The sequence below is a fragment of the Anopheles aquasalis genome, chromosome 3 (assembly GCF_943734665.1).
Source record: "Anopheles aquasalis chromosome 3, idAnoAquaMG_Q_19, whole genome shotgun sequence".
NCBI classification, from domain to species: domain Eukaryota; kingdom Metazoa; phylum Arthropoda; class Insecta; order Diptera; family Culicidae; genus Anopheles; species Anopheles aquasalis.
In genome coordinates this window covers 50,481,049-50,485,483 of record NC_064878.1, presented here as the reverse complement: position 1 = coordinate 50,485,483, position 4,435 = coordinate 50,481,049, and positions in this window count along the sequence as shown.

Sequence of the window (4,435 nt, the reverse complement as noted above, 5' to 3'; positions counted from 1 at the left end):
TAGATTCGGTTTTATGGGTTTCTTCCGTTGCGCCCAAAAATAATTCGTCCCACATTTGTGGCAGCGAATGTGCCGTGTCTTGTCCGCGTCCGTGGAGCTTTGCGTTGTGTGGGATCATACAGTACCGGTCTTTTCTTACGAGTGGCTCTCAATATTTAACGTCCTAGGATTTTACGGAGGTTAAACAGGTGATCCGGGTCCGGTAAAAGTCCAGACAAACAGCCCGCCGAGTACGAGCGACACCTGACATGCTTATCTATGCGATTCGTTAGCGATTTGCATAAATATGCCGGCAATGTCTTCCGTGCGGCTACGCCAGACAGTTATTTGCGGGGAAAAATGCATATTCATAGAATGTCTTCGAGGGCCCCGAAACGAGCATAGTTAAGCTGTTACTGGCCATCGGTTCCGAAGTGAACCGCACAGGCCGGTCAACGGTCAACTTGGTTCCAAATTTTGAAGTCCTAGTCCGCTGGAAGGTTGATCAACTGGTAAATTGAGTTTCTTCAGTTCTGGAGAACTCCCAGGCCCGGGATCTATCGATTGCTTTTAGACAAATAGCCAAATGGGTCAACCCTTTGCGTGAAACTAGATAAAGAAGTTTCCGGCCAAAAACCTTTCACCTTCACTGAGCCTGATTGAGCGATTTCGAGCGACGGACTCGATGGGCTACTAATTTCACGCGTAGCCGATTCGTTCGTTGCCGATTGTGCACCGCAGTTCGCCGTGTCACCCGGCAAATGTGCGTGGTACCTTTCCCCAAAAAGGTTCTGATTAAGATAAGCCGTTTGTTTACAAATGGGCTCGACTCCGAGACGTCCAACACGTGTCGTGTATTGTGTCCCCACCACATGCATGCTGATAACGGTTGGACACGATTTGTCTGTTTGTTTCTGCTACGTTGTGAATTGGTTTTATCGGTCCCCAATTTACCGGTTGGGTTCAGGGGTTTATCATTCGATTAGATATAGCCAACGGAAGAACGAAACCGGGATTCAACCACTCGCCGAATTGTTAACGAGCGCTTGTTTATTCCAGCCAACTCAATTGCTTCCGGCTTGCTGAGAAGGCAGCCCATTATTCGCGCGGGGAACAAAGCAACCAAAGATTGCGTTTGAATAACGCTCAACTGATTTTGGTGGATTCCGATACTTGAGGCGAGCATTTTGGAAACAATTCGCTCAAAATTAGCCGACATGCCGGCCGGTCGGCTGGCTGGCTGGACGGTGTAGCACGAGCACTACGGCCACGATAGACTGCTCCAGGGCGACAAGAGCAAAATCTGGAAGGTTCTCTTTGTCTTTGGTATTCCAAAACTAATCCCAGCGAGCCGGTACCCGGTGCCGGTCCCCGGTTTGTGTGCGCCAGCGGTTTCTGAACGGAAGATCCAATTAAACCGAGCCCGGGCCCTGCCACTGCCGTTGGCTGTTTTGGTAGCAAAATGAGTGAAGCTGATGGTGATGTATCTTCACCTGGGGTGGAAAGACGATGAAGTCGACCGTAGCACCGAAGTCACTGTTGCGGGAGCTTTTCAACATATTAAAGCGTTGTGAAGTGGCTCTTTATCACTGAAAGAAATGTTTTAGGAACGTGTTCCACTAAAAAAACCTGGTTTCCTACTTAAAACCAATCGTTGAATGGATTAAAATGATGAAGCACAATTAAAGCCTTTCAATGACCAGGGGATTAAACAATTGAAATGAATTGGAAGCAATCATTTGAATAATGGCTAAACAATGTCACTTTAAAAGCCCCTCCACGAACATTAAATCCAACTGACTACCGGCATGGATTGGAAGTTTAAATCGATTTCGGTTGAGCGAACACGGAAGTACTCGCGGCATAATGAAAACTGTGTTAACAACCATGTTCGGTGACAAACCTCGTTTCTCCTCCTCCTCCTCCTTCTCCTTCTCCGTGTTCCGGAAAATCCGGACAGAGTTGGTGATTAGTCAATGGCACAACACACCCAATCCAGCTTAATGATTTGCCACAGTGGGTATTGGCTTATTAAAATTAATGTATCTTGTCTCCCCACCAGGGAATCTGGATGTGGAGCGATCAAAGGGAGGGAAGCAGAGAACATCGAGGGGAACTCGCAACTCGCTGAACGCTCCAATGGCCAATAAAATCTCGAAAAACGATTCATAAACGATACTGCAGCTGGTAGTAATGTTTCAGCCCGGAATTCCCTTCCCATTGGCATTTCCGGCGGGGGGGGGGGGGAGGGGGGGGTGCCCATTGGGGAATTTGATGATTCCATGAATTATTGAATTACCCAAATGTTCCATTTTGTTCCCGGGGAACGCGTTTGCTTCTTTGATCGTGTCCGAGGCGATTGCGAAGATGCTGAACTGGCCTTGAGTCGCCGTGATTCGTGGTTGGGATACTTTTAATTGCCTCCGGTTTGTCTGCCAGATCCCTGCTCACCATTCCGCGCTGTGTGATCTGAGTAATAGAGCGGCAGCAGCGACCAGGCGAGGTTATAAATTCGATTAAATGGTTACACCGGCTCCCCGGACTGGGATCCGTGGGCCTGGTAGCGCCAAGATTTATGGCAGTTATCTTGCAATAAATACTAACACAGCTTGAGCTCATTTGCGAGCTCCACCGGTTGGATCCATGGTTAACTCCCTGGAGGATCATCGGCATCGAGCGTCGGCATCACACAAAGTCAACGGCAGGCAAAACGGTGGTTCGCGTAAAACTCGCTGGGCTGCAGAGTTTTGGCTCGATCCGGTTTCGGTTTGCTGGAGCCTGGAGCTAGCCGGATGAAGCGCTTTGATAATTACCAAACCTTTACCGATCCGACGTCCGACAACGCTCGTCTGACAGTGACTGCCCGCGGTGCTACACAGAGATGAAGGTTCCAGAAGCCACCCAGCAGCCACGCGGCCAGTACCTCCTTTACCTAAACATCAAATATCCGATGGATGTCTGGCCAGCAGCTCCTCTCCAACTGGACAATAGCTTCGCCAAAAAGTCAAAAGGCATCTCGAGAGAGAGAGGGAGGAGGGCGAATATTCCATTCGCCCACTACTCTGATGAGGGACTCCATTTCTCAAACCTCTGACGTTGCAATTTGGTGTTCGTACACTTTCACAATGGCGCATAATGGGGGTTCGCTGCATCATGGACTGATGCCGAACGTGGTGCTTCTAAGAACGACCTCTTCCCTTGGCTGCATTTTCCGGGGGGTCTCGTTTAATCAACGCACCAGTGCACCATAAACGGCCATTAGACGGACGGATCATTAGAAGTTTGGGACCTCCCGGGGTGAGGGGAGAGTGTTCTTTTATGAATCAGCGTCTGGCTGTAGAAGCGGAAGCAAGGCGAGGCGAAGTTAATGCTCCCCGTTGGTACGTCCGTTAGCGTTGGAATTTGCATTCAATCTGCAGCTGCAAACAAGAAGCTCACAGGATTGAACGTAAATCAAGGGAAGAACGCTATTCGGTGGCTATGCTGAGTGAAATGCGTTAATTGTGTTGGTGCTACTGCTATGGTCGAATGCATCCTGCTGCAGTGGACAACCTCTTTTGGAGTTCAGCACGGTCCCTTTTGGACCACATCCCCGGAGGAAATATACGTGTAGGATGTTAGATGGTAGTAGTAGGATCCACCGTACTGGAGCATCTTTGATTCGAGAATCACTTGTTTATAAGAGGACATAATGGAAATGGTCGTCGGAACTCATTAACGCACTTGGAATTCATAACAACTTCAATGTGGTAGCTTGCTGGCCATTCTCCCAGCAGGACCATCATGAGAATGCTTTGAAGCGAACGTATCTGTGCCTCACATACTGTCCCCGATCAGTGACATCTGGTACCAGGCATGCTGACCTGCTCATGCCTTCGAAGGCTATCGGAATTCCCCGTGCCTGGAAGCACAATCACTAGGCTTGGGTCCCATTGGAAACGATCTTTCCCACCCAGTTGTCACTTTGTCCCATTACCAGCGCACCGGCGCGTCATGCCGATGTCGCACGGTAAGACGGTTGATGCACCAGGCGGGCCTCTGGGCTGCACGCTGTCTTGATTGACTGATTTGCGATTGGGCTTTGGATTCCTTCCTGTCCTGCCGCAATCGGACCAAACTACAAGACAGCTGAGTACATTCTCCAGGAATATTGCGTAGCCTGGCGTACTGCAGCGCCTGAACGCAGACAGCGTGTAATTCGGAAGCGGCTCATGGCAGGCAGCAGCTGGAAAAGTGGCAATAACCCGCAATTGGCCGGCCATAATTTATGCTTTCCGGTTTTGCGGGAACCTAACGGAGCGCATCACATCGTATCGCATCGGGGGTGCTGTCTCAGCAAACGGTGACAGCTGGCGCTGCTGTGCTATACCTTACCTGTAAGGCATTTCAATCGAAGAAGAGCGATTGCGTGTCTTTCGGTTTGACGACGATTTACCGTGATTTACAATATCGAGCC